This window comes from Ambystoma mexicanum, chromosome 5p, assembly GCF_040938575.1.
Source record: "Ambystoma mexicanum isolate Mex_15411 chromosome 5p, UKY_AmexF1_1, whole genome shotgun sequence".
Classification (NCBI taxonomy): domain Eukaryota; kingdom Metazoa; phylum Chordata; class Amphibia; order Caudata; family Ambystomatidae; genus Ambystoma; species Ambystoma mexicanum.
The window spans coordinates 1,222,152,763-1,222,164,334 of NC_090930.1; positions in this window are offsets into that span (position 1 = coordinate 1,222,152,763).

Here is an 11,572-nt window from a genome sequence, read left to right on the forward strand (position 1 = left end):
GGTGAAAATGCAGGCAGGCATTGGCCCAAATCTTTCCAGAAACCCTGAGCCTCTGCAGTCTATGGCGAGTGCATTCCCCTCCCCATTCATGATGAGGCGATGACCCTGCTCTTGCAAAGTCTACCTCAGCCATAGGTTGCACACAATGTATCTTCATTCCGACACATTCACAAGGACGCACCTTACATTGGTTCTTGGATCATGAGTGCACTATCTCCATCCTTACTAACCTAGCCTGCCCATGGTCAGACCACTATATTATCACCTACTCTGCCCCCATCCCTTACAATGTACACCCCTCCACCACTCACCCTTGCCCGCAGCGCTTGCAACCTTACCAGAGCCTGCCTCCATCCTTTACTTAGCCATCCTCTGCCCCTTTTCCACAACACAGCGATCTTTGTAGACAACTGCAACTCACTTCTAGGCAAGGCAGTTGACTCCCTGGCCCTACTCAAAGCTTGCAAAGCAAAAAACAGCAGTCAACACAACATGTGGTTCATGACAAATCTTTGTGCATCATGGGCGAAGAAAGAGGGCAGCAAAAGCCACCTGGAAGAAAGAGCCTAGTACAGCAACAAATTCCTCCTCTCAGAGATATCTCTAAACTACAAGCACACCATTCATACATCGAAATCTGCCACTTACAACAACAGAATTGGTAATACCTCTCTATTATCTGAGGATTGTTCACAAAATTCCACAAGCTATAAACCCCCATTGCCCCCCATCCTCTGTCGTGAAAGATAAACTTTGGTGCAGAAACACCCAAGATGCCCTCACTGGAAAAATCACACAACTAAAAGCCAACATCAACACCAAACTCACCCACAAAGCTGATGTCCTGCCACCTATCCGTTAATCCGGGACACCAATTGACCTCCCTCTTTTCAACTTCCAACCCATCTCTTGTTCCGACCATGCCACGATAATCAATGGCATTAAGACTTGCAGATGTAAAGGTGACATCTGCCCAGCATCACTTGTAAATAAGTGTGCAGAACCCATGCTCTGAATCATCACCACCATTGTTAATTCCTCCTTTGCAACCTGCTCCATCCCACCCAACCTCGAAGAATCCTGGATCACCCCTCTGTCCAAAACACCCTCCCTGGACCCAGAGATTCCTTCTAACTACCAATCCATAACCACTATCCCCTACCTCTTGAAAATCATCAACAGAGTCGCATACGTCCAAATTCAAGATTTCCTCGAAAGTCACAACATACTGAGTCCTCGGCAGTCCGGCTTCTACCCCAGATGTGGACTTAAAAAGCCATCTTGGACCTCAAGAACAAACTTGATGATGCAAATGACACTGGACAGCTCTCTCTCCTTTTTCTCCTTGTCCTCTCTGCGGCCTTTGACATTGTCAACCAGCAGACGCTCTGCCACCACCTCACGTCCTCTGCGCACTTCTCCCTTGATGCCACCAAATGGATCTCATCCTTCCATGCCAAACAGAACCTCCAGAGTCCTCATGTTAAACGTAAGACTGATAATAACTGTCTAAGTGGTTCTGATTTCGACAACAATAGGATAACTGAATCAGACAGATGTCGAATTAAGAAGAACTAACCTGGTCTGGTAGCAGAGACGAGAACAGCAAATGCAGAACGCAAGGACCACCTCGCGGATACTGTCTCCCCACACCGAAGAGGAAGACCAGCAAGGGAGAAGTACGAACCCCAGGGAAACCCTCTGGGGAAGAAAACCCTGGACGAAGTAGATGAGCAACCTTCTTCTATGGATGGAACTCTGTCGAGCAGTGACTCACAGGAATTTTGGATGATCAGTCTACAGAGGAATGGAAAGACAGGTAAGATTCACAAACAAAAGGCAAGTCGAGTGACAGACAAAGAAAGATAAGGGTCTAGCTCTTACTAAGGACTCCTATGGGGAATCGGCTTTGAATAAGCGAGTGGGTAAACTCGCCGTAGTTGTCGGTCCGTAGACTATGAGAGGAGGACTCTGTAGATCCCTAAAAGACAAACAGGAATTAGTACCAGAAGAGGAGAGGGAACTAATGTTCAGTAAGGAAGGGGGCTCACTTTCTCTAGAAGGTCGGGCTTCTTGCTATTTGTTGTTCGTGAGACAGAAAGGTAAGGAGCGAGTGAAACGAAGCGATTCCGAGCCAATGGCCGATTCAGGGTTATCGTGGAAAAGGTCATCTGCAGAGGAATTCTGAGGGGAAAGTAGGAAAGAAAAGGACTGAAGACAGAATTCAACGAACAATTCAGAAAGCTGTTCAATCCCTAGATTCGAACTTACAGAGCGCCACTCAAAACAGTAGCGACGCATAGAGCTGAGCACCTTCGATCCTTTAATGGGATCATGTGAATAGTTTTGCAAATACATTTGCAGCAATCATTTCCTGCACACAATGGTGCTTTCTCAACAGTGCATGTTTTCCTCACAGTTTGTGCAATGTTGAATGAGATCACATAACCAGTAAAACGCCTTCACACGTTTTAATTCCATTGCAGAAAAGCACTTCAATTTATACATGTCACTTGAGCCTGCTTTGCACTGCTTTGTTAAAGACAGGTTACCAATTAATGGGTTGGGGTGTTAATTGGTTAATTCAGGTTAGTATGTATACAGTGCAAACCAGACAGGGGACCTGTTTACCCTGAAGTAGACCATTTTAAATACGTGCTTACTGCAAGAATGTGAATTTCCATTTGTAATGTACACCAGATATATGATGTCTGTATTTTTCAGATGAATCCACTTGCCACTAGTTTACTGCCTCCTCTGAATGTAATGTCATTGCTCACATTGTCCCTACATCCCCCTCCTTTTTTCTACTGTTGTGATCCTTGTGTCAGCACAGCAGTAGAAAGCAAAATAAGCTCTCCAAAATGTGTGGCCGCAGGATATCCTTCCTTTACCATTGTTATCAGAATCAACATCCTCATCTAAATGGTGAGAACAATCAGCCATCCCACAATCAAAATGATTGGAACTGGCAAGATCACCAAACCTCTCTCAACCCATGTCCCCCAATTGAATGTATTTCCTTCTATCAAACCCAGGCTGTTCACCGTAATGTTCTCCTTTTTAAATCCATCCTAATTGTATGCGCCTACTTATGATTCAATACAAATTCTACATCTGGATCAATGAGAAACATATTTTTCTGGAAGAATTCATCATCCTATCAGCTTTATTTTGGTAAAAAATACCATAAAAGCACATACAAACAATGCATACAATGGAGAGCTAAAATCTTACAGTTCATATACAATACACCACTTTACCAAAAAATGTACAAAGTTAATACAAAATACAGTAATGGTTAGAAAAACAATGCATAACAGAATTAGTGTTAAAAAACATCATTAAGAAAAATAAAATAAAATCCATAAAAAATGCCCAATAACACAGAAAATGCAAAAAATCAATGCACATGTTCACTCAGGTTCCACCAATTATGATTCCACCAATACCAGTTTAATCTTAGCATTTCTCGTTTTTTATGAGCGTATAGTCAAGATACAACTTGTTTGTTCTGCCAATACCAGGCATTTCTGATTTATGCTACAAAGCCCTAAGCCACAGAAATAGTGGCGGCCGATAGTAAATAAAACAAGGAAGGTCTAACCTGAGAGAAAACAGCATTTCTGAGCAATCGTAATATTGTTTTACTTTTTATGTCCCGGTAAACCGAGCAGAACATTAACAAATTCAATAAGTACTCCTCAGGCCAGTCACAGCATGGGCAGGTTAAAAATTGTTTATTAGTTGACCATTTTTTGGATGGTGCCACAAGCCAAAGGGAATCAAAACGCGCCCTTGCCAATGCCCTCCGGTCAAATGGTTTATCACTATGCAAGAGGTACGGCTGTGTAGCCTCTATTGTTGTTATGACAATGTGTCTTCTATTCGCAGTTACCCCCAATGCAGACATTTCTCTGTTAGACACAAGGATTGCATTATACAGTTGCTTGTATTTACTTACTGTGCAAGATGACAGGAGGATCAAGGGACATAACAGACTCTCAACATTTAACTGAGAAATGCATTTATTAACATAGGAGAGCTTTGGAATTTTGTGTTTGGTTGGACTCAGAGCCAACACTCGTATAATCGTGTGTATTAGCGTGGCTTTTGGTTTTGACCATACTGCCAGCCAGTGGGAAAGAGGGGCCATCTGCCACTCGTCACCAAAGTGGGGGCACCCAAGTTCCAGGTGAGTAGCATAGTTCGGGGCTGACTGAGGTAGGCCAAGCAGTCTTTTCAAGAAAATGTTCTGTATGGTTTCAATGTGGCTGGCTTTCTCCATACCCCATAAAGCATCCCCGTAAATGGTGGTGGCTTTTGTTTGGGCTCTGTAGACCTCCAAAATTAGCCTAATAGCTTGCCCTACACAGAAATTCTGGTAACGGGACAGACCAAGGGCCCGCCTCATTCTCACACACTGTTTTTCAAGATGATCTGACCCTCGTCATTTTTCATTAAAGCAGACTGAAATATATTCAAATGTACTCACCCTTGCTATAAGTTCTCCACCACTCAAGATTTTGCGCATTTTGCGTGGTCTACCTCCTGTACCTCTACAAGCCATCACTGCCTACTTCTTAGAATTTACTACCAGTTTTAGGTTGGACATGAAGAGGGTACAGGCATCAACCAAGCATTGTAGGACAAGGGGAGTGCGGGCAATCAAAACCATATTGTCCGCATAACCCAATACTGGGAGCGGTACGCCGCCCGCCCTAATAAAGTCTGAGTTTGTTTCCACCAGGGCCTGGTACACACAATTAATATAGAGGACAAATAGCACCGGGGCCACCACACAACCCTGTCGAACACCCAGTAAAGTTTCAAAAAAGGCTGTACATTGTCCCTGATCACCAAATCTATCACAGGCCGATGTATTTTCGTGGATCAGCTGGAGCACCTTTACCAACTCCTTCGGACAGCCAATGGACCAGCGCACAGGCCAGAGCAATGCTCTGTCCACTTTATCAAGCGTTGTGCTCAGGTCCATGAACGCCAAATAGATTGGTTAACCCCTCACAAAGATCGATGAGGCTCCCACCAGATATAGATTCAGGGCCTTGTCCCGAGTTCCCAAGCCCGGGCGGAAACTGTACTGGATGTCTGCTAGGACCTGGGAATCTGAAATCCATTCCTCCAGATGAACTAGGACAGCTCGACCAAAGATTTTGAAAGAGGTGTCAAAATTCTCTACCTTTCCCTCCCATGGACCATCATCTGCATGAAACAGAGTTAATCCCCCTACTGACAATACTGTATCCTTTAGAACAGACATGTAGAACACATTATGGTTCAATTGTTTCAATTGATTCACAATAAAAGACCCATGGTTAAGATGAGTGACTGTATAATTATTCGGGGATGCGCTCACCAACCATTTATCCTTAATCAACTTAGTTTGAGCCAGTTCCTCAATCCTGGGATTACTAATGACCACAATACATCCCCAAAATACCCCGGGATCGGATTTCAACCCACAAATAGCATCTGCTGCATCAGGAACAAATGGCTTGCCCAAACACATATAATTTTGTTCTTTGAATTTTTCACAAGTGTTCAAATTTGGAATCAGATAAACATCAGATTCCCAGGATTGAAATGATGTCATCTCCAGAGTTTTGATTTTAATATATTTCCCATCCTGCCAAAACCCTACGTTGTGCACCAATTTGGTCAGATAGATTAACTTGGGAGCAATGCATGGGATGCATAACACAATCCCTATTTCCGTCCTTTCTATGTTTATGTATAGAGGCATTGCACTCCTCATCTCGAAGGTGATCTTCGCCTGCATCATTTCCACTTCACTTTGTGTGATTCGTGCTATCATTTGATGGATGACATCAGATGACACAAAGTACAAAAGCATATATCCTTGAATTAACTGGGATATCACACTTTCAACTGCCTTCAGATATTTCACCAGCATCCTTTTAATTGGGTTTATCACATTTCAAGATCTGCAGTAATGTATTGTGTTTAAAAATGACATTATTGCTATGTTCTATCATTTTGAATTGTTCATTAAAAATTAGAATGCTTTTGTTTACATATTTGGTCTGTTCACTTTGTCCTCCTCGATTTCCATCTCACGATTGTTGTAATGTGTTCAATTCATGAGTGAACTCCTGTGCCTTTGCACTAAAAGTACCCACAGCATTGGCTGTGGACATCGTTGTGTCCACCACAGTTTCAATAATGGTCATCACAATAGAGGCCACGAGTAGACCTGCTACCCGCTTCCTCCTCCTACTCTTTATAACAGATGAACTTACAAAAGTTGTTTTCTAATTGCATGGCAATTTCCCTGGTTGTTCTCCGAGCTTTCTCCTTCCACGAATGCACAAAGTCTCTCACCTGATCCGATACAATTACTGTTTCATTTAAAAACCTTTCAAAGATGAGATCAGGATTTAGGCTAATATATATATTTTGGTATATTAAACTCCTGCTTCCCAGGATGAATCCCGGTTCCTCCTCTACCGCAATCCTGTATGACAGTCCGGGTTCTTTCACAACTTGTGCTTTTGTGACCCTACTACTGGACACTCTCAGCTAAAACGGTATCATGAGCGACCAGTCCTCCTGGCTGGTCATTATCTTCCTGCTTCCTGAAGGCTTTGTCTTCACCCCCCTTCTTCGGTCTGTGGAGCATTCCCAGGATCTCCGGTCCAGTAGCATCTTCCAGGGGTCCAGCACTCCAATGATCTGGTGCTGCCAGGGCAAGGAATTCGTTTTCTAAAGTAAAAACAAAAAAAAACAAAAAAATTAAGTACCTAGGACCACACATTTCATGCTGGAATATCTCAAAATAAAATTGGATTGTCATTATCATTGTCACTCAGCCATGGATATTAGTCTGCCACGCTGGAACACTTGAAAATATGTTTATCATTATACAAATAAAAAACATGCATATCATAACATACAAGCAAAGTAATCTCAAAAATACATAGCTCCCCACATTATATCTCTTCATACAAGACGCCTTAGTATTTACCATATATTTTAATGTTTACCTTGATTCTCCGAAGAGCTCAATTTTTACTCTGCACTCATTATTCACCTCATTGTTCAGGTGGAAAGGCTTAATTTGATTTACATGGACAAACTGTTCCACTGCCATCTCACCCTGCATTTTAACTATCCTATACACAACAGGGGAGGGAGACCTTGTCTATTATTCTAAAGGACCCTTGCCATGCTGCAAGAAACGTATAATGTTTATATTTGCTCTTTCCAAAGTTTAATTTGTAAACTTGATCTCCCACCTCATATTCCTTTACAGATGTCTTCCTATCATAGTATGTATTTGCACTATCAGCAGCCTTCTCTAGATTCAGCTGCACAAATGCAAATGCATGTTGTAAGTGCTTCCTCAACTCTTCCACATATTTGTGAATTGTGGAGGCATTTACAATGTTTGTTCATGGGTCCTGTACAGTAAATGTTGTGACAACACCATTTTTCTTCCTGCCAGAATCTCATGGGGGCTGATATGTGTTGATTTAGCAGGAGTTGATCTAATGGCCATTGATACTAAGGGCAGCCGAAGGTCCCAACTAGAACCTGTGTTAGCCAAAAAATGTCTTAATATGTCAACAATAGACCTGTTGTCCCTTTCCACCCCAACTGTAGAAGGTTGCTATGAGATGTGTAGTTTCCTTTTCACACCCAATATTTGCAACATTTATGATTTACCAGTAATGTAGCTGCCGTCTGTGCACTGCAGTCCGGCGCTGGAATGCATTCCACCCATTTGGACATTAAACAAACCAACATTAACAAATATTTATTTCCCCTGGCTGATCTTTTTACAGGCCCAACATAGTTGATTTGGAAATCAGACCATGGAAGGGTCAAACCTCTTTTCATTAATGACACTCTATAGCGCATTGCCAAAGCCACCCCAGAGCAAAGTCCCTTGGAGGCCTCACTGTGTGTGCTACGTTGGGTGGAGAGGGGAAGCCTGGTGACAGAGAGGTGATTGCTTACCTGTTCTCTGGTATGCCAGCTCCTCTCCTCTTGTCCATTCCATTGGCATAAGAAGTGAGGGAAGGGAACATTGGTTCCCGACCCTCACTTCCTATTTCAAGCAGACCCAGGCCGCTACATTTTGTCCGGCTGCAGCTTTCAATAAGCAAACAGCTTATGTATGTATTTGCACTACCAAAAACCTATGAAATTCAAAGGAAAAACGTTGTTACAGGGATGTTATGGTTACAGGTAAAACCGAAAACCCGCCTAAATTCGCCAATTATGGTAAATTAAGCAACCATAACTCACACCACCAGTGTGCACTGCAAGGACTAACACCCATGACATCAAAGATGCCATCACGAATCCCATTGATGACATCACTGATGACATCACATGTGCATTTAGTTTTCATGGAAAGCCTCCACAAGGGATTGTTATTGTAATGGTGTGAGAAACCTATCAAAGATAATTGGAAGAACTATCATGAGATAAGTAGTTCATTGTGCAATGAATTGATATGCACACCATTGTATTACAAACGTCCTTGCAGTACATGATCCAATTCATGTGAACACATAGCCATTGTCTGCACCATGCCCCATAGAAGTGCAATCTTGAAAATCTTCCCATGTTACATAGTGAAATCATGAATCCTTTCGTTTTACAGTTTGGGTACTGTGAAACATGTAAGAGGTAGCTACGATGGCCTTAATAACTACATAATTGCACTAGGGTACAGAAAACATAACGACACCACAATGCATACACATATGAGCATATACATGGAAATTACAATAAGCAAACAAGGAGCAGTATTACCGTAAAGTGTTCATAACATAACTGATTACCTGCATGCACAGAAATGATTGCTGTGTTTTACACTTTCTTCTTCCCCTATATGTATATGTATGATATGATGCGAGTGAACTCTGAGGAAAGTATTGGGAGAACATATGAGAAGGGTGCGGTACAGAAAGATAGAACCTTTTGAATTGTTACTTCCTGACTGTTAGTGAAGAAAAGCACCTGACCTACTTATGTCGGTGAACAAAAAAGGGGCAGCCATAACGTCCCTTTAACGTACATTTAAAAAACATTTTTGTTAGTGAATTTCATAGGTATTTAGCAGGGCACTGTAACGGAAACGTTGCTTAAGCATAGTGTTTACAGTAAAAGTGATATGTTTGTGATACCCCACCTTCCCCATAACATCCCTTTAGCAATATTTTTGTTACTTATTTGCATAAGTCTTTAGTAGGACATTGTAACCGGAACGTTCCTTTAGCATACAGTTATCTGTAAATATAATATGTATTTGGTACCACAATTAAACCATAATGTCCCGTTAAAAACATTTTGTCACTGATAGCTTAGCTGGCCTCCTCACATACTTTTGGAAAGGCCAAATTACCCTGTGTGCTACCCCTTCCTTTGCCTAATAGTTTGATGAATCCTACAAATGGAAGGTCTGCATGTTAAGTGTTGGTGACATTGAGAGTGATGTTTTTTTTGTGTTAACATAGCATGGTGATTGTGTGCCGGACATTACTAGCCGAGATAGCTGCAGGTAATTAATGTGGAGGTTTCCTATGGACACTGCACGTGGCCGGCGTATGTGCAATCACAATGCAGGTATCCGTAGGACTGCAGTACTAGCCACATGGCCACATGTTGTAAAGCTCTTTTATGTACTTGTGGGAGTGCACGTCTATCCATTTTAGAACTATGTCCATGCTTGGGCATCTTCTGAGTGCTGGTAAGAGCTCCTCTGTCACCATCCCTATGGATTGATATGGTATTCTACCTAATTTCAACTACTGGTCACAACTACATGGGTTGTTCTGCAAACCTACCAATTTGTTACGGCGCCCTGCCTGCCTGTATGAGGTCCACTGGAAAACAAGGAACAGCACCCTCAAGTGTACAGTGGGCGTGCTAAATGTCACAATAGTTTGATGAATATGCTGCTGGCCTTTTCATGACCCGTAAAACAGAAACACCGTCTCTGCACTGAGCACTATGCCAGAAAGTGTGAAGGGTTCCCCTGCGGGTCGTAGAGTTGGAGATCACATTTAACTGCAGGTGTGACATTTTGTAGTGAGTCTGTGAAATGCCAAAGTTGGTGCAGCTTCGTCACTAACATATTAGTGCATGTTAAGAAAAGAAAGCAAATAACAGATTCTTTGGAGAATAAATAATAGCAATGGTGGTTAGAACAGTACTAAGGACGCATGGGTTGCGCTTAATAAATATCTTCCTCCTGCACGTTACTGAGGCTGTGTTTCTCCTTGCTGTAAGCATTGTTGCATTTCACAATTCATTCAACTCCGTGCATGCTAGTCCTACGGCTAAAGGTGTACCATGAACTGTCCATACCACATGTGACCAGAACAGCAATGCAAGCATAAGGCACCAGTGTGCAGGGTAATACCCTGCCAAAAATGCAGTAGGGTAAATTCATGTACATCATTCTCCACATAGATTGCGGCTGAAAACAGGGGCACTCCTCTACTGCACCAGAGCGTTAAAAGACCCTTGTACACCATATGCTGTGTTAATGATCCTTGCCTGCCCAAGGGCATTGTAGTGTGCATTTACTGCAACCCGGTACATAGGGAAGCTACTTTAAAGTGCTTGGGAAGAGTCCCTCGGGGAGCATGACAATGAGTGGTGGCTATTTAAGTGAGGGCCACCCAACATTACCCTCTCTGTGCATGTCCCCTACGATTTCCCTGTAGGTGGTGGCCCTTCCGTCCCGGCCCTTGCCTTTTGATCCTTCTTGTGGTGTGTGTTACAAGATCAAAAGAAACACTAATTAACTGGAAAAGGAGACAAGGTAAGTAAAGAAACTGTGGAAAACACTACAGTCGAAACGCAAAGCAATGGGTAGCTGTTGAAAGAGATAGTATTACATGGTGCAGTATGTTTTCAAAGGCGCAAGTATGTAACACCTACCACAAACATAATACTTACACTGCCAAAAAGGGCAGCAAGGCAATTTGTGTAGGCCAGGCAGAAAACGGAAATGCAGTAATGTAAGAGGAACACTATTTGTGGGGAAAACTCTTTGTGCTGTGAACCGTCAGATTCGCATTTGTAAAGTGCAACATTGGCACACGTCGTAAAAAGGCACAAATACACCTTTTCAAAATGTGCTGTGCTTTCTCCATTTCTGGACCAAATGAAAAATAACGCGCCGACATGGGTGTCTGTTTACTGGGATAAAAGAGATCAGAAACAGGCGCATGCCCTGGCCAAGTGCCTTCTTTAGCGCAAATGCTACTGAAAATCGTGTTACATGTTGTACAATTTTCCCTCCACAATGAACAACAATAATATTGTTGTGATCGCGCGTCACCAAAGTCAAACACAGACAAACCAAAATCAATCACTTCATTGTAGGTACTTAATACGTGTACAAATCCACATGCTACATTCGACAATAAGCTCCCACTGGACTCTGTTTTCCATTCACTGTGAAGTAATGTATGTAGAACTCCCCCACAAAGCATATGCTGTGGCTCTTGCAACACAAAGCAAAAACAAAGAGGTGGTGGCTGGAAGGTTTAGAATGAATCTTAACCAC